This window comes from Vulpes vulpes, chromosome 16 (assembly GCF_048418805.1).
Source record: "Vulpes vulpes isolate BD-2025 chromosome 16, VulVul3, whole genome shotgun sequence".
Lineage (NCBI taxonomy): Eukaryota > Metazoa > Chordata > Mammalia > Carnivora > Canidae > Vulpes > Vulpes vulpes.
In genome coordinates this window covers 86,874,525-86,897,841 of record NC_132795.1, presented here as the reverse complement: position 1 = coordinate 86,897,841, position 23,317 = coordinate 86,874,525, and the positions used below count along the sequence as shown (strand labels likewise).

The 23,317-nt window shown below is 35.7% G+C and overlaps 1 long non-coding RNA gene across 1 annotated transcript; it reads left to right on the top strand.

Moving 5' to 3' along the window:
- Nucleotides 1-2,004: 2,004 nt before the first annotated feature.
- Nucleotides 2,005-22,082, top strand: LOC112915349 (uncharacterized). The gene is made up of 5 exons (XR_011997783.1): nt 2,005-2,286; nt 4,266-4,308; nt 4,946-5,112; nt 9,850-9,911; nt 17,652-22,082. It is a non-coding gene; the product is annotated as an uncharacterized lncRNA (long non-coding RNA).
- The last annotated feature ends 1,235 nt before the right edge of the window (nt 22,083-23,317 follow it).

The window sequence follows — 23,317 nt, the reverse complement described above, 5'->3', positions numbered from 1 at the left end:
TCTGTCACCCCTGTCTACATGCAACTAGAAAGCACTGATGTTTGTTTTCAGGTAGAGATAAGGCTATCCTTGCTGACCAGTTAATAAGTCTGGTAATTTGGAATTACAGTCAATTCTTGATTAATCAGAGTAAGCAAGGGCAGAGGGTGATGCAGAAGGGAGAGAACACAGATGACCATAAATCATGTGTGAAACAAACCTCGAGTACAGTATGGTGGTCAGAAACAAGTAGTTATTCTTGTGTTCAAATGTTCACTCTATACTTACTAGCTATGTGACCTTTGGAGAAAGCTGGAAGGCATTACATGGTCTGGCCCCTGTCTACATCTATGACTGCCTTCTTCCACCTCACGTGATTTACTTCAACTACAAAGCCCTCCTGTCGTCTGTTTTGGGGACAAGCATGCTCCAACCTCAGGGCCTTTGCACATGCTGCCCTTGCTCTTCATCCAATTATCTACATGGAACACTACTCTTTTCTTTCCAATTTCCCTCAGATGTCATCTTTTTAGAGAAATTTTCCCTGGCTATGCTAGGAGGAATAATGATAGAAACTCAACTCTATATTCTTACCCTTCTCAATGTTTCTTTATAGACACTTCCCAAGATACTATATATGTGTTTTTGTTTGGTTGCCTTTTGTCTACTTAGATTAGCAAGTACATTCTTTTATATAGCCCTTGTTTTTTGTTTTGTTTTATTTGGCTTTTTTATCTAAAAAGGTACCTGGGACATAGTAACTTCTCAGTACACATTTATTGAATAAATACATGCCAATACCCAAAAGTGGAGCCAGTAATAGAAATGCCTACACGTTGCACCTCTCCACAGAAAGACTGGTGATGAGTGAGGAGAACAGGACCTTCACTTCTCATCTGATATGATTATTTTTATTCTGTGTGTATGACATTTATTATAAATTATTTTAAAGAGATTGTGGCCTGGTCTAAGATATACCATTATCCTATGCACATTTAATCTGTATTTAATTTTATTTCTTCCACTTCAATCTACATTGCTTCTGATCATAAATGGAAATGAGCCAGCAGAAAGGAGATAGTATCTATCCACTCGGCATCCGTGTGAGAGTTCACTGTTCTGGAACCTGAATGCCATGAACTCTCACTAATGACCATAGATATGAACCTAGGAAAATACTTTTATATGAATTAACTGAAATGATACAAATTAAAAATGTGGGGAATGTGAATGTGAATGCAAATACAAGTAGATACAATCAATTTGAGTGAATGCACCAGACCATTCATGTGGCCACAATTCCTCAAGCCCCACTAACTTTAAATATTTTCTGTATCTGGCTAGCTTCATTTATGTCTCTTCTGCAGCTTGCCTTAGCATGGAAGAACTGCAGTAGGAGAAAAGACCCATAGCATGATGGGCAACACTAGAGACGGAGGTTTGGGAATAATATTTGACAAATTAACTTCTTACTGATTGCTTCCCCCAGCAGGGGTTTTGTCTTCCCAAATGAAGGACTTGGGGGATGTAAAAAATTTCAAATCTGGGCTTTTCTTGCTTGTATGATATTATAGACATGAAAAATAGACAACTAACAAGGGGATGGATATTTTTAAATGAGGATAGGAAGTATTTACATCAGTGAAAAAGTGAAAAATGCCTTTGCTTTTTCTTCCTCCTCCCCACACTACACACACACACACACACACACACACACACACACAGTCCTAACTCACATACACACACGTATCCAGTTCACACACACATGTACACACACCCATGCACGCACACACACACACACACACACCCCAATGCCTCACCCCAGGACTCGGATGATCAATGCCGAGGCTTGGCCTTGCTCCTGCTGAAGTCACACGTGAGTTCTAACCAACCCCCCTCTAAAGCTGCCTCCTATCACATGCTCTTCAGGACAGGATGAACACATCCACCAAAAACCATGTTTTCTTTGCATCCTAACTGAAACAGCATTAAAGGGGGAAATGGGAATTCAGCGCTGCCAGCTACAGTATCTCTCCTATCAGTTCACCAATAAGGCCTGGTAGGGACCTGCCGAGCCTCTGGATAAATTGTATTTTCCAAGGGTTAATTAAGCTGTCTTGAGCTTCTGCATGAAGAGGAACAAACTGGCACTTGCAGCGCTTTCTGAAACCTGCTGTCGACATTACAGTCCCTGCTGCTTTTAGCTGTATCGATCCGATGCCTGACCTGTGAAATCCTTGATGGCTGCTAACACTAGAAGCTTACTGGAGCTTTCCAAGGGAGCTTCGGGACAGCTTGTGTAGTCAGGTACAATTACCTATCCCTCCAGGAGAGCCAATTAGTTCACAAAGAGCTGGAGCAGAACAAATGTTTTGTATGTGATTTAGAATCCTAAAAAAGAAAGGAGAAAAGAGGAGAAAAAAGGCTTTGTTCTGTCTGATTCTTTTGTTCCTAATTTTATGATTATTGTTCGATTCACAGTGGTCCTCACATTTCCTCACATGTTTCTGAACGAATTATAAGAACACGATAAACCATATTTACAGTCTTCTCTCTTAAAACTATGAAAATTGTCTTCTGCCATTTAAGATCCAGTTTCTGGATTAATTGCATGAACTCAAAGGTAGGAAACCCAAGTTTGTTCTACTTTCTGCATTTCAGAAACTTTTCCTCCAAATGGTACAATAAATTTTATCATAATGAATTGCTCCTTTAAAAAAGGAGTGGATGGCAACTAAATCTGAAACTTGGCTTTGCAGATAGAGTGAAACAATCAGAGATTCCTAGGCAGAAATTTGCTCTAGATATCCAGTAATATACCAACATTATTAGCATGATTGATTCTGAAACTAAGCTAACATTATAGATTGTCAACTAATGAAATGTGGTGTACTCTGAATACAAAGGTGGCATAACCGATCTATCATCTGTATGCCCTGAGCCTGAGACTGCCTTCCCAGTCATTGGTATTAATATTACTGAGATATTTATGCTCCCTTGCCCATTTTCTGTCATGACCAGTGATACTCACTTATGAGCTCACAGCAGGATGTGGTCTGTCCATCATTAAATACATTCATTTCTTCTTTATTTTTGTCTTTGAATATTATCTTAATCACGCAGGGATTGATAATTAGCCTTCATAGCATAATATATCAATAGAATTAACTGCAAATAGAATTTACTGCACTTTAGTCCATCAAAATAAGGAGCATCAAAAAAAGGAGAAATGGCTATCAGTTCTGATTTTCAATAATGGAGAGGAAATTTAAAAATCTGGTTTCAATCTTCTTTCAATCAAATCAAATCAAACCATATAAGTACCTATGACTGTTTGGTAGCTATAAAATGAACTTGGACCAGGAGTTTCCTTACATTAGGAAAAGTTATCAGGTCTCCATCACAGAAGCCAGTTGAGAAGAAAATAATATGGGCATTGATTCCTATTTCGGAAATGTAGTAAACTAAACTTGACAAAAATATTTGATCATATTTTAGAAATAAGTAATCTAAAGTAAAGTTAGTCTCTGGACATAAACTAGAGCCCAAAGGGCAAAGACAGTAAAACCAAAATTTAAAAAAAAAATCAGTCAGTTGGGTTTTACCTTAGCTCCTCTTAGTAGGATCTGGTATTAGTAATTTGTAGTAAAGTCATAGTTGCACAAAGAGATAAGAGCCTAACATGGATCTGAGGTACATGGACCTGGAAGCTGGCTTATGTGGAGCCATAAGGCAGAAACTTGGGTGCACATCAGTGTCTCTGTGCCTGAGAACTTCCCGATACAATGTTTGTCCCACCAATGCAGCAATGTCAATAAATGTAGATTCATGCTGCCTCAACTTCTCCATCTGTAGGTGTAATTGCATGGAGCGGGAGATAAAAGAGCTCAATCCTTTGTTGGTCTGTTTGTAAAATGCATTGAAAATTTGGCATTGATGGCATTCTGCTGCTTCAAATGCTTTCCTCTCTCCCTTATTAATGTCAAGTGGTGTTGAGACCACTCCATTTGGGTGTTGGAAAGGAGCTGATAACAGTTTTCAGTACTGGAGAGCCTTAGCGTACATAATTTGGTAACTGGAAAAAAAAAAAAAACAACCCTGCATGATTCGGGGCTAAATTCACTATTTCAATTGCTTAAGAGGCAAGCAGATGGTCCATTCCATTGGTGGTCAACTTTTGGTTTGAGAATACATGTTGTGAAAATGAGATCAACACCATGAGTTTAATTACTCTAGAGTCCTCTATTTTGTTGCATAATCCCTAATCATAGCCTCATGTTTTTCAGATGATGTTCACATGTTACACATTGTGCCCTGAGAAAGCAATGGGTAAGTCATGCAAATCCTTCACTCTACCTGGAAAAGCAATCTAAAGTTGGTGTCAGTAGTGTAATCCTGGAATATGACAGTTACTTATTTGTTAATATGTAGAATCTACACATTATTTATTTATTCTTCAAAATATCTTTTTTTCAAGAGAAAGTGAATTTTCAAAGTACCAGTGAAAATTCTAAAGACAATTTTTCTTTACATTCTTCAAAAGGGTTAGTACGAGTTTAGTAAACTCTTTCTCAATGTATACATAGACCTTCTGAACAGAATATGACTTTAGTTTTACCCCAGTTCTAAGGGGCTGACATCAAAAGTTAACCTGGAACCTACAGGTATGAATTAAAGACCATCAATAGAGCTGATAGTTTTCTGGTCCTTGTCTCACCTCCTTCTATTAAGTCTCCTATTAGGAAGGATAATAACTTCCTAAGGTTTCAACTTGAAAGTTGTCAATCTATTTAACAGAATAAAGTACACAATGATCCAATTTTTCTAAATCATAAGAGGCCTTAGAGCTACATGCTGAAGATACAAAGTACAAACAAGATCGCAAGCGACATTTTAATGTTTGAAATATCCGTGTTCATAATACATAACACAATAGCAAAGATTTTAAAACTCTGTTTTTATAAAGGAGTAGCAAGTTGGTGAAACCTAGAGAATCAGCTTCTGAAAGCTTCATTTCTAAAGCATCAAGAATATTATTCTCATTGGAAAATTGCTGCTGATACCCATCAAGTGCCTGCTTTCTTCTCCAACCAGAGCATAAAGAGTCCATGTTTTTAGCCTCTGAGCGTGCCTGTAAGTAGAACTAAATGTGATTCTTCATATAAAGTCCTCAAGAAAGAGGAAGAATGGGTTCCCCAAACTTGATGGATGTAGGTGTTCAAATGAGAAAGTGAATAAAGTGTCAAACTCAAGCACAGAAAAGGATAAAGGAATTAAAGAGTCAGATAGAGGGGAGAGTGCTTATTCAAGTCTAAATGTTTACTGCTTCATGGTCCATTAGGGCATCCTGGAAGGAAGCTTAGTGCAAAATAAATGAATACAATTCTTAACAAATAATGCCATTAATGCTGCAGGATGTTCATTTCTTTTTAAAATCTATTGTTATGCGTTGAATGATATATTTATTATTAACTGTGAAAACATAACACTCTTCATCTTAAGTTTATTTCTACATTAATTCAACTTCATCTCTCTAGAAAAATTTCCCTTGTTTATAACATCTAATAAAATCTTCCCAAAGGTAGGAAACTCACCAAAAGGATATCTGTCCTTGTATCCAAATGACACTTTTACTTTTTCCCTTCTAAATATTCTCTTCTGTCTTTAAGCATTTCATTGCAGATACAGAGGCCAAAATCATGCTTGATCTATAAAAGCTAATAAAAACTGTAGCTTTCCCATCACAACTCAATTGCTCTTTCATTTCTTAATCATTTTGTACAAGTCCTCTATTTACTAGACACTGTGCTAGGTGCTGGGTTGATAATGGCGAACAAAACAGACACATCCCTTGTCTCCCAGTGCTCACAGACTAACAGGAGAGAGTATGAAATTCAGAGTATAATAAGTGCTCAGGAAGGAAAAAATACAAAGTCATGTGAAAGCAAATAATGGGGTACCAGTATGAGAGAAACAAGGAAGAATTTTCTAAGGAATGATTTTTGAGCTATGAGCTAGAGGATAAATGTTTTTTAATTGGAGGGTTTTTAGAGAGAGAGGGTGGCAATTAGAAGTTTCTGGGCATAATATTATGTAGAAAGGAGAAAATATCTGGTAAACCAGAAGCAGATATTCAACTTAAGCACACTGGGCTAAGGGAAAGAGGTCAGAGATGAGGGCAGGGCAGTAGGCAGAGTGTGGAGCCCGAAGACAATGGGTTACATTAACAGTGTAGTTGGTCTTTGCTCCTACAGGAGTAGGATGCCATTGCAAGCATACAAATAGGAGTGACCTAATGAGATTTGAGTTTTCAAGATATTATTCTGTCAGCTATGGAGAATGAAAGGGAATAAAGGAAGAGGCAGGTAGGTTAACTAGTTAAACCTTTATTGCAGTGATCCTTCTGTCCTGCATCCTCTGTACTAATTATCAACTCATGCCAGTGATTGCCTGGAGATAAACTTTTCTATCTATATACCCAGAACTGCCAGGTTTCAAATTGGCAGCCTGTAGGTTCAGTCTAGATCCTGTACCTTTTTTTCTCTGTGTAGCATTAAAAGATTGTATTGATTTTTTTTTACCACATTAATTTTCCATAAAATTCTGACTTCCAGCTTCTCTTGGTATATTAGAAAATGTGGTCACATGGGCCTGAGTTTTACATGGTGACACTTTCTACATGGTGGCAATTGACTGGAGCTGAGAAGAGGTTACCCTTCCCTCTAAGATGACGCATCTGCACTCAGTTTTCCAAAGTCCTTACCACTGAACTGTCTTATAGCTGACCTGCGTCACTCACCTGTCTTGTCCTGTAGGCATTTATATTTTTGGCCTTGTCAGTTCATTTTTGACACAGCTTGAGCAGTGAACTTAGATTTTAAAACAAAAGTTATAGTTTAGAAAATAATGTGATGGTGATAATTATCTGGAATTCTGTGTCTTCTGAATATAGTAAAACTGATTGACTCGTAAAATAATAAAAATACAACTACATGTAAAAGCTAATGGACTTGTTAACTGGTGTCCCTCAAATAAGAGTAATACATTGATAATGTTTTTAAAACCCTTATATAGATTAAACTAGAATTATCCCCAAGTATTCAAAAATTTAAAAATTACAATGAGAATATGCAAATACATGGAGTTGGTATGTCAATCTTATGTCAATCTATTTGATTGACAGAATGGAGGTTAAGACACGTCATAAAAAGCATAGTGCCACCTTTAACATTATTCCTCGCTTCTCCTTCTTTGGACATGGGAAGTTACTGAAATTTCTCTAATATTGTGTCCTTTTTTCCTTTTTAATTGTTGTGCCCTTCCAGAAGGAAAATAGTTAATTCTATACATTTTCCTGAGTATTAACATGATCTATTACACACATCCCCTCAGAGATACACACATTGGGCATCTGATTATGTCAGCCAAATCCTCTTTATTATCACTATTTGTATGTCCTTGAGTTATCATCTTTGCTTGATTCTAAACATGCCAAATTCTATTTGTTTTACTTCATATGTCTTGATTATTTGCTATATGGTGTATTAAAAATAGTAACTTCTTATAGAGTCTTTGTGGGCTTTTACCTCTAATCAGTGTGAATCCTCTCTGTTCACTTTAATTTGTTCTGCTGTACATTTCAAAGTGTCTGGTATCAAATATTACCATGCCTGCTCTCTTCCTTTAACTTCTTCTCTTTGTCTTCTTTCTGCGTTAGCATACTCCCTTTATTTTTCTCATCGGTTCATTTCCAACTTTTTGGTGTCATTTTACCTGGACCCCCAAGGAAGAAAACTCTGTTAACTTTTTTAGTTATTTAGTAACCAATCTGAGTATTTTGCTCTTCTATTGGGCAAATTCACATTTGTATGATTGTTGATATCTCGGGTGCTATTTTTAACAATAGACCACATCTTTTCTTTGTTGCTGTTTTTTCTCTTTTTCTTTCTAGATTTTTACTAGATTAATGACATTTTTTCGTTTTATTGTTTTGGAGGTCCCACCTTCAATTTCTAGTCTTATCATGGTAGACATTAGTAGTGGTCGTCAATACAGGGAGGATTACACTTCCTTGCCTCTTTGAAAGCGGGCACAAGTGTGTGACTTATTTGGGAGCATTTGGGAGCCAGTGTGTGATTTCTCATGCTTTCCCTCCCTCTCTTTTCTTTCCTCCATGCTCTCTTTCTCTGCAGAGTGTATCCCTTATACCTCATCTTAAGGTGGTGGTTCCCAGGGGACACTTACTTTGTCAGCCTGGGTTCTTGAGTGACTATTATCATGTTAAGCCACTAAAATTGGGTCTTGTTTATTACCACTTTACCAAACCTCTCTCTACTGACACAACTGATTGCAATAAAAATTTTAACATTTAAGCTGAATTTTCCATAAGTTTTGAAAATAACCAGGATTAGTAGTCTTTCCTTTTAGCCATATAGGATCTTTGTTGTAATTCAATGTTTTCTTCTCATATTTTCCATCATCAAACAATTTTGTTGAAATCAGAATGAATTTTTTTCCAGAGGTTTTTGTCACTATTATACTTCATCTGTTCTATGCATCCTTATCTGATATGTTTTATGCACCACATATTATCAGCAGTTAGTTTACTACAAGTTTTCAGTGTCTTTGTTCATTATATATTTGATATCTCAGATTTCTACTTTCTAGAATTTAGATTTCACTTAGCTGGAGGACATTATTGGGAATTACAGAAGGTGTCTGAGACTTATTATTCCCTAAAATGCTTTCTTTGCCCTTATATTTGAATGATAGTTTTTTTCAATAAAGAAATTTGGGTTTGACAATTTTCCCTTCAGGATCTTTGGGCAATGCTGTATTATTTTTCATATGTAAGTGAGAAGACACATAAAAGTCTTTTTTTATTCCTTGTGGAAAAGCTTCCCTTTTTTTCACTCTGAAATTTGTGATATTTTCTCTTTAACCACTGGTGTTGACAGATTTTTAAGCGGGTCCATCTTTATTCTTTTAAAACTTTCAAAGGTTCTTCTTTTCTAACTGACAAATTATTTTCTTAAGTTCAGGGAAATGTGATTCTACCATTTCCTTGACTATTTTTTTTACTTTACCTTTTCATATTTCTGATTCTGAAAATTGTTTTTGGTAAGAATTTTCTGTTACTTGTCTTTCATAAGTTTATTTTAGTCTTTTTGTCCTATATTTTGGGAATATCCAGGTTGATAGTCCAGATTGCTAACTTTTTCCTTTTTCCTTAATATAACTAGTGAAAAAGTCAGCACCGTTATTGTTTTGCTTAAAAATTATATACATTTATAAAGTCTAAGAATAATTTTGATTGCATCTTTCTCAAAGTAATCTTTTTTTTTTTTTTTAAATAGAGGAGATATTCTTTTATGGTTTAGAATCTTGGGTCCTGTGGCAAAATTAACTTTTTATTCTGTGTTTTTCTCTGGTTCTTTAGGACTGTTCAATTTTGCTGTTAATTACATTCCATCTTCATTATAATTTCCAGAAGTTCATCAAATCTGATGATAGCACTTTTCCAGGTTTCCTAGTATGATTGCTGATTCTCTCTCTCTCTCTCTCTTTTTTTTTGTTTTGCTATCACTTCAATGGATCTTGGGAATTGATAGAGATAAATTTATGTGTTTGCAGGGATTTTGATTTAATCCAGAAGCTTCACATTTCTAATACCTTCACATTCTGAAATTACTTGGATATACAGGCCTCTTATGCCTCGTTTTTACACATGGTGTCAAAGATTGTATTACAAGATACTTAAAACCATTATGAATGGTTTGAATAATAAAAGTGAAGTTTACTCTGTGTGGGGGATAGTGCTGAGGCAACTGCTTTTCATTTCTACTCTGAACATTTTTTATATCATTCTAGGTCATGAGATGTTCTTCACAAATCTTTAGAGACCATATTCTTCAGCTCCTGACCCAATCTTGGTAAATATATTCTAAAATGCTTTATTGATGTCTATTATTCTTTATACTTTTACTTAGTTGGGAGAAAGGGTAAGGTTCATTTAATGTTTCTAATAATCTATGTAAGTTCCAAACATAGGCAACACATAATTTTTCTATGAGATTCAACCTTTACACATGGTGCCCTTTGAACAGAACATTAATGGCAGTATCTTGCCTTTTCTTCCTCACTAATGATGATAAACTTACCCTTCCTTGTACACTGAGAATCACATGTCAAGTTCCATCAAGCCCATGAGTTTAAGATGCACAGGTGGGCCTGGGGATATGCAGATTGTGACACGGAAATTGAACCTATAGTCTAGGTATCATCATCATACTGTAACACACTGAACTCAACAGCAGTAGTGAGAAGACAAGAGATTGATCTTGATTCTAAGTGAGAAAAGTCAGATAGGGAAAGACAAATATTTCATGATTATAACCTACATGTGGACTCTAAAAAACTAAACTTGTATAGACAGAGAGTAGAATCATGGTTGGTAGAGACTGGGGACCGGGAGTATTGGGGAAATGTTGGTCAAAGGTTACAAGCTTGTGTTAGAAGATGAATAAATTCTGGAGATCTAATGTAGTCTTGTGATTATAGTTGACAATATTGAATTATATACTTCAAATTTGCTTAAAGACTAGGTAAATGTTCTCACTACAAAAAAGAGATGATAATTATGCGACATAATGGAGATATTCACTAACACTACAGTAGTAATCATTTTGCAATATATAAAGATATCACATCAACACATTACACCTCTTAAATATACAATATTACATTTAAATTATATCTTAATTTTTAAAAATGGCATGAATTCATTAAAGGGATATCATTTAAAATTAAATGCCTATAAACCTTTAAAAAGCACCACTGATTAAAAGGTGGGGGTGTGTCTGGGTGGTGCAGTTGGTTGGGCAACTGACTCCAGTTTTAGTTTAGGTCCTGATCTTAGGGTTGTTGAGCTCTTTCTGCAATGTAGGAAGGTTGAATGTGATCTTCATTTATAGATAAAGAAAGCAAAATATGAGAAGTGATCTGTTGATAGCCACACTAACAGAAGAAGACACTTCCATTGAGAAATCCAGTGTAAGTAGAAGGAGGGGAAAAAAAGCAGAGAAAGAAAAGGTCTTCTGACTATAGAGTCTATTCTTTGTGCATCATAAAAAAAGAAAGAAATAGAGTGGATTGGTGTCACTACCATAATCTGAATTTGTTTAAGCAAAAGAATTCTGATCTCAGGAGGTCGAGCCCTACGTGGGGCTCCATGTTCAGTGAGGAGTCTGCCTGGGATTCTCTCCCTCTCCCCCCCACCCCTCCCCTCCTACTCTTTCTTTCTCAAATAAATAAATAAATCTCTAAAAAGCATGATTGCTTTAAAAAATTGAATGCCTTTGAATAGATCATTTAACCTATCCAGACCTTCATTCCTTCATCTTCAAGCTGAAAAGATTGGGTGAAGTGTTATTTACTTCTTTGTCTATGCTAAAGACTCTTTTCACTTATAAAACTCATTGTAAATTGAATGTAATCACTAAAGAGGTTACATTAGTTACTTTCTTTAATAGCTTAAGATTTCTAGAAGATTGGGGAAAAATATGTATTGCATAATTATTTCCTCTCTGGTGTTGAAAATCCCACTATCTGGCTAAGGGAATGAAGGTCCATGATCTGAAGTTCTCAAATGAGTAAGTAATAAACAGAAGATGGCAGGAAAATAAACAAACTGTTGAATTTTGCTGAGGAGGCACTATGTTCTGAACACTGAAACAAGGGTTGAAATGATGGAATAGCATGGAGTGTGGAATGAGGGAAGGTATGAAAGAATATAAAATGAATAGATCTTGCCATGGAAAGACCTGAATTAAAATTACCTTATGTAGTATTATTATCTTCCTTATGATAATAAATTTCCATCCAGTCTCTTTGAAGAATTCTTTTGCTTAAACTAATTCAGATTATGGTAGTGACACCAATCCACTCTATTTCTTTCTTTTTTTTATGATGCATAAAGAATAGGCTTTATAGTCAGAAGACCTTTTCTTTCTCTGCTTTTTTCCCCCTCTTTCTACTTACACTGGGTTTCTCAATGGAAGTGTCTTCCTCTGTTAGTGTGGCTATCAACAGATCACTCCTCATATCTTGCTTTCTTTATCTATAAATGAAGATCACATTTAACCTTCCTACATTGCAGAAACAGTGTGAGAATAAATAAATGTATGCTAAAGATGACATGCAGGAACTATAATAATTTCCATAGGATATAAGAAAGTATCTTTTTAGTATATAACTGCTATTCTAATGTTTCTTTCATAATGTAATAGCAATTGCTGTATTTCATGGGAAAGATCCAAAACAATTTCCCTCTTTTTATTGCTGTAACTATCTAGTTCATTCCTGGACTAATGAATCAGAAGGAAAATGCCCTATCAATAGTTAGAGTCTATATATAGATACGAGACAATGAGGCAAGAGGAGGCAAATCCATCATAAAGAAATATTATGGCAAACTCTCGAAATGAGCCTGAACAGAGAGAAAGGAGATATTTACAATGAAGACAAAAGTAAACAGAATCAATTTCAACAAATCAGATACGAGATAAAGTGAACTCTTTCTCCTTTATAAAGCAGGTCAAAGCTGGCAAAAGAGGTGGTGAAATAAATATATAATATTCATAATTTCTGGACCATCTACTTAATAAATTTTTGGAAGATATTCTGCTCACTCTTTCCTTATACCTTTTTGTATGGAGAGTTTCTTAACTCTAAGCTTGTTGAATGTAATTCACATGAAGCTGTCATGGCCACAGATTCTCCTGTCCCTGGGGGTGGTGGTGGTGGTGGTGGTGTAATATTCATGCATAGTCCAACTACATGTGATGAAAAACAAGTTCAGAAAATGGAATTGGTGAATGTTACCATTCTAAGCGAAGGTTCAACCTGTCAGAGAACACGTGAAGAGAGCTCATCCACAGACAAATCCACTACAAACTCTAGGTTTCAGGGAGATGGCCCCAGCTCAACACCCAGAAGTCTTGGGTCTGGGTCCCAATTAACCATACGATGTTGACAGTTATTCTATTTCCTTCATTTTCAGTTTCCTTGTCTATAGAATGGATCATTATCTGCTCTGTCTCCTAAGGTATTCTGAGATGCAAATGAAATCATACATATGTGAGAATATTCACACAAATGTTATTTTAATTTGGTTTTATTTGTGTACTTTTGCCTCCTAAACAATGGTTCTTCTAGGTAAGGATATGCATGTTCAGGACATGGAGAGAGAAAAAAATGTTTGTGAAATACTGGCGAAATGTTTGTCAAATGTTCGTTAAACCTGAATGCAACAAACAGCTTTGAGAAACCATAGTTTGGGAGTGGTAAGAACAAAATATATCAAAATGGGATTTTTTTTTCATTGTGGCCATCTCTGTTCTTTTTCCTCATCATCTGTACTGCCATGACCGACAATGTAAATTTCACTTCCATTCTCCTTTTTTCCCTCCTGAGGGAGGAGCCAAAGCTCTTCCTTCCCTTCCTGGAGCTACCAGTTTCTCCATCCCTTTAGAGCACTTTCTCTCTAGTTCAGCACAGCATTTGTTTCCATAGTTAACTGTTCCCACACTTTTCCCCAAGTATCATTTAATCCCCTTTTCTCCCTAATAAAGAATAGTTTGTTATTGTAGAGTTTAAAACAAATATTTGTATTTCCTCTCCATCCACCAGCTCCTTCTTAATGCTCTGGTTTTGCTGCCATTATTAAATTCTACCAAAAAAATAAATAAATAAATAAATTCTACCATGACTCCCCAACAAAGCTGCCAGTGAATTCCTTCTGAACAAATTCACAGCCCCTTTGCAGCTCCATTCTACAGGCTTTTTCTGCTGCATTTTATTTCATCGACCTCCTTTCTGACTTGTTATACTTTTAAAATTTAATTTTGATGACATCATAATCTCTTGCTTCTCCTACCTTTTTTTTCTTCCCCTCCCATTTCATGCCACTTTTTTCAGAAACTACCTGATCTCCTTTCCCACTAATGGTTATTTATTTGGGCTTAATTGTTCTCCTATTTCTCTCTGATTCTCACCTTGCCAAGAAACTGATGTGCACTTCATTATTTCTGGTACCCAGAAAGATGATATCCAAGTCTCCCTTCTCTTGAAGAATGTTTCCTATCCTCATCAATGTGTCACTTCTTAAAAATTCTGCTAGCATGTAAAACCCAACAAGTTGAAATAATGTATTTACTGGAAAGGCATAATTAGAGGCTTCCCGAAGGTGAGAAACAAGAAAAACTTCTTTGCTTTAACTGCCATATTATCAAGTACTGGGTGTACTTGGCTGCAGGGCTGGATACAACTGAAAGGTTTTCTGGAGGCCACTGTAAAGTTCTGAGCAGGAAAAAGAAGGGGAAGTCTAAATGCACTGGTCTTCCTTTTTTTCCACCAGAATGTCTTATATGCCCAGAGGGCACCTGGGTGGCTAAGTTGGAAAGCATCCAACTCTTGATTTTAGCTCAGGTCATGATCTCAGGATTATGAGATCAAGCCCCAAGTTGGGCTCCACACTCAGCAGGGAGTCTGCTTGAAGATTCTCTCCCTTTGCCCTTCATCTCTGCTCATGCATATTCTTTCTTTCTCTCCCTCTCAAATAAATAAGTAAATTTTTTTTAAAGAGGTGCTGCCCAGAAAAATGTATGATTCTTTTCATACACAATTCAAGAACGGGTGAGACGAAACCATAGTGATGCTAGCTAGACATGGAAATATTGACTGGGCAGGGTTACAAGTAAGCCTTCTGAAATGCTGGAAATATTCTATATCTTCACTAAGTGATGGTTGCACATGTTTATGTATACAAGTATAAAAAGTCATCAAACTTTATACTAAAGATATTGAACCAGGGGATCCCTGGGTGGAGCAGCAGTTTAGCGCCTGCCTTTGGCCCAGGGCGCAATCCTGGAGACCTGGGATCGAATCCCACATCGGGCTCCCAGTGCATGCAGCCTGTTTCTCCCTCTGCCTCTCTCTCTCTCTCTCTCTCTGTGTGTGTGTAACTATCATAAATAAATAAAAATTAAAATAAAAAAATAAAGATATTGAACCATACGGTAATGACAACTTTACATAACTTTAAAAATAAAAAAACTTTCTGTGCACAGTATACACTGATGTGGTTGACTAAATAAATAATGGAACCAGTTAATGAGGACAGAAAGAAAATATTGATCAAAACTACTATATATTGAAAAGGAGGTTTTTCTTAGTATCAGATCTGCACTTATGTTATATTTTGGCATCAGAGATTTGACCAAGTGCTAACAGGATCAAGTTTAGATAAACCAAGGTTGGTGAGTCAACAGAAAAAGTTTGAGTATAGGGCTTTGAATACAGAATATATTTACATAAATGATATTGTTTCAAATCTTTGTCTGAGAACTTAAACCTCTAGGTTCATTTGAGTATGTCCGCGGACACTGGGATTATGAGTTTGTGATGAGTCTCTGAAACATATTCTTCAGGAAGGTGTAACAAGAGGCTCACTGATGTTGACTTATAGATCTAGTTTAATAGAACAAGAGAATATGCCAAATGTAGTAAAACCTCTGAAGAGAAAAGAAAGGAAAAAGTAAAGTACACAAAAATATCAGGAGAATGATATAATTTGAAGGCCATGTTATAGAATATTCCAGGAAGGCCTAACTTGACTGTCAGTGCTAGTGAAAAGTGGTTTATCACACCACCAATGCAATGTACAAAGAGAAAAGTGTGAATTATAAAGCAGGAACGCATTTGTGTCTTGAGATACATTTGTTGTCTGATTTCATATGATCTGTGCTGAACTACCAAATAATATACTTAGCAATAATATCAAGATTGCCTTCAAAACTCTCTGAGTGGCTTTGTAACCCAGGAGATAAATTAATGAATGAAAGCATTTTCCCCCTAGTGGCCTACCAATTGCCAATATCAGGGTAGAATGTTACCCTTAAGTTTGTACAGTTAAGATGATTCCATGAAATATGTCCTAAGGTATCTATGTTATTGATTATACATATAATTAACACATTACTATCATATTAAGCTATTGGTATACATACACATGTATACTAATAGTTTTACATTCTTTGGAGCCCTCTGACAGCTTATTACATAACCATTAAAGTGTTTCAGAAGGGAATTACTCTATAAAGTTATATTTTTGAAATTTCTAGATCAGAAAATCTGATCTCCTTGATTTGGGCAATAATTATTTACATACGATAGCCATATCTTTTTATTTATTTAATAATTTGTTTCCTAGCAGTGAGGAATACTGAAACAATGCAATAACTTGTTTTATAACATACTGACACATGTTAAATTTTTGAAAAATTTACTTTAAAAATCTGAAATTCTTTACTATGGTAACTTTTCCTTTTATTATTTTGCATTTTTGTGTTTATCAGTGAGGTATGATTTAACAGGACCTAGCTTTTTTGTATATTTACTGATGCATATGAGGTCTTCATCATGAACATCAAACACTATTATTTGCAAATTTTCTCCACTCATAGATCAGGATAATCAGGCTATAGTAAATTAAAAGTGACTGAATCTCTCAGGCATCTCCAGTCCTATTACACACATGTGAATCTTGCCATTGGTATTGTTCTGCTAGCAGGGTTCTACAGAAGGTCCTAAAGAATCCAAGAGTTTCATAAATTTGGTTGAATAGAAAGTATTAACATTAAGTTTTATAATTTGACTTAGAATTCCTTCGTTTTTAATCAAACTTGCTATAATTGTAATTGTTTGATGTTTTCTTGACTATTTTGATTCTCAAAACTTGGCCCAAGAAATACCAATTGACTGATAATCAGAATTCTCTTAATGGAGAAGAAATCAAATCAATATATACAATTCTTTTCTCTGGTTCATGTGGGTAAATGACAATACAATTCAATTTTGAAGACTTCTAAAAAAATATACTAACTTTACCTGTTATTCAAGTTTACTACAGTTACCAAAGTTTGTACATTAATAGTGCTTATTGAAGCCTTGGATCAAAATTACACTAATAAGTCACTAATAAGTCTTTTTGTTGGGCAGCCTGGGTGGCTCAGCAATTAAGCGCCTCCATAGGCTCAGGGCATGATCCTGGAGACCCGGGATTGAGTCCCACGTCAGGTTCCCTGCAGGGAGCTTGCTTTTTCCCTCTGCCTGTGTCTCCGCCTCTCTCTCTGTCTCTCAGGAATAAATAAATAAAATCTTTAAAAAATATATTTTTGCTGCATAATTTGTGCAATGTTGTAAATGATTGCACATTAAAAAAAATATTTCATTTATTCTTGAGAGACGCAGAGAGAGAGAGGCAGAGACACAGGCAGAGGAAGAAGCAGGCTCCATGCAGAGAGCCCTATGTGGGACTCGATCCCAGGACTCCAGGATCATGCCCTGGGTGGAAGGAAGCCACTAACCGCTGAGCAACCCAATCATCTCTAAATGATTGTACATTATATGTACACTTATAAAAAGTTGGAATGTTTTGAAGAGAATAGAAAATATAGTTGTCTTGAGTTTTTCATGGCTTCTAATAGCTGTTCTCTTTAAAAAATGTACTTAATTATAAAATATAACGTTACTATAATCTGTGTTTTGGTGGGAGTTTTCTGGTTAACACTAACATGTATAGTGATGTATATTTTATTTTATATTTTTTACAGATTTATTCAATTTATTTTAGAGAGAGAGAGTGCATGCAAGCAGGGAGAAGGGCAGAGAGAGAGGGGAGAAAATCTCAAACAGACTCCTCGCAGAGTGTGAAGCCCAACATGGGAATTGATCTCATGATCCTGAGACCATGACCTGAGCCAAAATCAAGAGTCAGATGCTTAACTGACTGATCCACCCAGGAAACCCGTAATGAATATTTTAATAAAAAATATTTTATACCTATATCTGGATTTTAAGACATGTATGTGTTGCAAACAAATGGAAAGATACACTATTCTCATAGATCATAAGAATTAATGTTAAAATGCCTATACTACCCAAAGCAATTTACAGATCAATGCAATTCCTATCAAAATAGCAATAGCATTTTTCACAGAATTAGAGCAGTTAATCCTAAAATTTGTATGGCACCATGAAAGACCCCCAAATAGCCAAAGCAATCTTGAGAAAGAAGAACAATGCTGGAGGTATCACAATTCCAGATTTCAAGATATATTACAAAGGTAAAATAATCAAAACAATATAGCACTGGCACAAAAACAGATGCATAGATCAATGGAATAAAATAGAGATCCCAGAAATGAACCCACACTTACATGATAATTAATTTATGGCAAAGGAGGCAACAATACACAATGGGGAGAAGACAATCTCTTCAATAAATGGTACTGGGAAAATAGCTATATACAAAATAAAATTAAACTGGACAACTTTCTTACATTGTATACAAAAAAAAACTAAAAATGGATGAAAGTCCCAAATGTGAGACCTGAAGCCATAAAACTCCTAGAATGAAACATAGGCAGTGATCCCTTTGACATTAGCCTTCACATCATTTTTCTAGATACATTTCCTCAAGCAAGGGAAACAAAAGCAAAAATAGACTGTTGGAACTACATCAAAATAAAAAAACTTTTGCACATCCAAAGAAACCATCAACAAGACAAAAAGGCAACCTACTGAATGGGGGAAGGTATTTGCAAATGATATATCCAATAAGAGGTTAATATCCAAAATACATAAAGAACTCATATACCTTAAGACCAAAAAACCTTCAAATAATCTGATTTAAAAATGGGCAGAAAACTCGCATAGACTTTTTTTCCCAAAGAAGACATACAGATGGCTAACAGACATATGAAAAGATGCTCAGCATCACTAATCATCAAGGAAATGAAAATCAAAACTGAAATGAGAAATAATTATTTATGAGAATAAAAAAGAAGTAACAAGTATCGGTGAGGATGTAGAGGAAAAGGAACCCTTATGCTCTGTTAATAGGAATGTAATTTGGTGTAGCCATTGTGGAAAACAATATAAATATTCCTCAAAAAATAAAAAATAGAAATACCATGCAATCCAGTAATTCCCCCAACGGATATTACCCAAAGGAAACAAAAACGCCAATTCAAAAAGATCTGTGCACTCTTAGGTTTAATGCAGCAGTATTCATAATAGTCAAGATATGGAAGCAACCCAAATATTGATCAATGGATGAGTGAATATGTATCATAAACAAAATGGAGTATTACTTAGCCTGAAAAAGGATGAGATTGTGCCATTTGCTACAACATGGATGGACCTAGAAGGTATTATGCTAAGTGAAATAAGTCAAATAGAGAAAGACAAATACCACGATTTCACTAATGTGTGGAATCTTAAAAACATAATGAACAAAATAAAAAGCTGAAACCGACTCATAAATATGGAGAATAAACTGATGGTTGCCAGAGGGAAGATGGGAGGGTGGGCAGAATGGGTGAAGTGGGGTGGGAGGTACAGGCTTCCAGCTATGGAATGAGTAAGTCATGGGAATGAAAGGTACAGAATTGGGAATATAGTCAATGTATTCTAATAGCATTTTATGGTGATAAATGGTAGCCACACTGGTGGTGATCATTGTATATACTTGTTGATTCATTATGTTGTACACCAGAAACTAATGTAATGTTATATGTCATGTATGTTCCAATTTAAAAGAAAACCTGTTAAAAAAATAAAAGAAAACCTGTATGTGTTGGCCTTCTGATATGAATAAATGATACTCCCATTATTAATGCAGATACATGCACAATCTCCTACTCCTTCTACTTCCCTATAAAGTGATACTTTTTTGTTAGTATCAAACTCTATTTGCTTGGATATTTGTCTGTCTTGAATTGATGCAATCATATTAAGCACTGCTCCAAATAATTTATTATCATGACTTGCATTGCCATGTCAAATCATTATTTATACTCGCTCTACTTTAGTTGCTTTTTTTCCATTTTGTACTAACCTTCCTTTTTTTAAAAAAAAAAAAAAAGATTTCATTTCTTTTTTTGTGAGAGACACAGAGACAGAGAGAGAGAGAGGCAGAGAAAAAGGCAGAGGGAGAAGCAGGCTCCATGCAGGAAGCCAGAGGAGGGACTCGATCCATGTCTCCAGGATCGCGCCCTGGGCTGAAGGCAGTGCTAAACCACTGAGCCACCCAGGATGCCCTTGTACTAACCTTCCTTCTCCCTTTCCATAGATGGACAGTTATAGTTATGGATGAAACCACCATAGAATAATTTTGGTGCTAGTAAGTCTACATATTCCTGGGCTTTTATTTAAAAATGCACTAAACCAAAATTTGCTATAATTTGTAGTCCCGGAGCATAATGGATACATTAGTTATATTATTGTTATTCTATCTTGCATTAAAAATATTCCAAATTTGGCTTGGATGGGACCATGCTAGGGTCCCAGTGTACTTCAGATAATCTGGAGAAATACAGCTTCCACATGGCTAAGACACTTGGCAGGGCTAAACATTGCTTGCAAGTGGGCCATAATGTAAATTCCTTTGTTATTTGGCTACTTATTCTGAAATTATAGTCTTCCATGTCCTGCTCTGTGTTGTAAATAAACCATATTGTGTTTATATGTGTCCTACTTACACATATTTTAGTATTATTTCATATAATCACAGTAAAGTAACAGCACTATGAGAGACCTTGAAGGCCATCTGATTGTTTTTTTCTCAAACTGGAGTTTGTCATCCTGTCTGGTACAAAGGGGTACCTGGGTTACTGTAAGATACAGAATTTTTGAAACTCTTATATATATATGGTGAATAATAAATATGTTTTTTCTAATTAGTGGGAATTTGAAACATTTTGGGATTAAACAAAACTTTTTTATATTATGTTTTATGTAAAATTTTCATGGTTTGTACATGAGATTTCAAAAACATTCTTCTGTGCAGTGATTGATTTTGAATTATTGTGTTCATTTTCTATTGCCATCATAACAAATTAGCAGAAATACAGTGACTTAAAGCAACCCTTACTGATTATGTCACAGTTCTGTAGGTCAGAATCTTTGAGTTTCATAAGACTGAAATCAAGGTTTTGGGAGGCTGGGCTTTTATCAGAAGGTTCTAAGAAGAATCTGCTTTTGGGCTCATTCATATTAGCAGAATTCTCCACTTTACATTTGTAGAACTGAGGTCTGTCTTCCCTTGTCACATGTAGGGCAAGGACTTGTCTTTGCTTCTACAAGCCATCTGCATTCCTATACATGCTTTTCCATGAGCCCCTGGCCCCACTCTAGGAAAGGTAGGCCAAACTTTTCACAAATGGAATCTTGCTGGCTTCTTTTTACTTATACATCTCACTCGTCTCTGATGCTCTAGCTAAAAGAGCTTTTGGCCTACCTGGATAATACAGGATATTCACCTTATGTTAAGGTTCCCAACCTTAGTTACATGTGTAAAGTCCTTTTGTTATAGTAAAGTAACAGGTTCATAGTTTCCAGGAATTAAGACTTGGATACGTTTGGGAGGCCATGACTCAGCCTACCAGAACCTTTAGGCCCTTAGGAGAACACTTGAAAAGCACTGATATTTTAATCATAAAGATGAGAAAAATCAGAACCAGAGAAAGTGAAGTGACATGCTAAAGTTTATACAATCAGACTGACAGTTCTGCAGTTAAAACCCTATGATCCTGAATTCCAGTACAATGATCTTTTCTACTGAAGCATGCTATCATTCAATTTAATAATGCTTATAATGCTTATAGTTTTTGTAGTTATAGCATCTACACTTTGTACAATGCCAAATGGGGAACCAAAAAAGTCAGTAAAAGAGCTGCAATTTATAAATATTCAAATATTTATATCTAATTATTTAAAAGGCAATAATAATTTAGGATACTTTTTTTTAAAAAAAAAATTTAGGATACTTAATTAATTTTTCTCACTTGTTCCTCTGGGTTTTTGCCATTGTTTTGATTGAAGCTGAGCCTGGGAGTTTACTAAAGTGAGCCACTCTCTCAAAAAGAGAGATCCAATTGGAATTATTCAAAAAGGAATGTCCAATATGAAGCTTTGTGATTTGCTGAAAGTTCAATGTTGATACTTATTGTAACTATGCTTATATTAAAAAAAAATCTCTGTAGCAGTTTTTTATATTATCTTATAAATGCTACCTAGTACAGCTGTGGCATGCAATCTCACCCTTCACAAGTATAGCAGTACACTTAGGTGAATCTATAAAACTTTATACTGGTACATCAAATTAACCTTGCACTACTGTGCTTAAGTGAAGCATGCTTTGAATTTTTTAATAATTCTTCAGCACATAGAAGGAAAGTGGGGAACCACAGGGACTCTTTGGAGACAAAAAGATGTTCAGTTCCTGGAAGAAACACATTTGCTTCCTAATGGCTTTAACAAAACAGGGATAAGCTGATCCTCTACTTTTCGCCCTTTTTCCCCTCTTCGCTTTTTTTTTCGAGGCTTTCTCCTTTTCTTCCTACTTACACTGTGGTTTTGCTCTGCTTGCTTCTTGATTCTTTTTTCTAAAATTCCTGCCTTCCCTCCCTAATTCTTATATGGAAACAATGAGACCGATTAACTTTAGAAAAGTATATACAACATGTATGTTTAAACTCTCTTATGGCAGAGAGTAGGATCACCAAATATTCCAACCGCTTTCTTGCATTCCTGTTTTCTTTAATTTAGATTGAAGCCACGTGAGTAGGTTTACCAATGGATTGTGAATAGAAACGTGTCACTTTCAGGTCAAGGCAGTTAAGAGCCAATGTGTCTCCTCCATCTCTTTCTGCCTCTACTTTGTGTGATCCTGATGTCCATGAATTCTAATGGGGAAGCTACAAAATGGAGGATGGTTGCTCAACCCATTTTTAGGTCAGGCAAAACCAAACATCAAACATTTTTTGTATTAAGCCTCTAAGATTTTTAGATTTAGTCTAGCCTATCATGACCAATTTTTAGAAATTGGTAGCAGAAGTGGGTGACTAGCATCACAAAAATCCAGAATATGTTCTGTTAACTCCCTCTCAAGTATAATACTTGAGACAAGGCAATAAGGAAACAGGTACTGGAGGATAGGGAAAAAAAGGCAATCCTTATTCTACAGTGACAAATCATTTCAGGAAACTGTCATCAGTAGTAATTTGGGAAGCAGACCATGCAAGTGTATGCTGAGTTAGGAGCTCCACATCATGGTATCGGAAAAGTAAGCACTGGTATTGGATCTTAGTTTCTATTAACTGTGTGTAGGGAAGAATTGTAAAAATGAGATTAGCGCAGGAAAGAGTTGTCTGGTTTGTAGCAGGAATAAGGGAATAACGCTATATAAATATAGCGTTCAGGCATATGGCTTTTG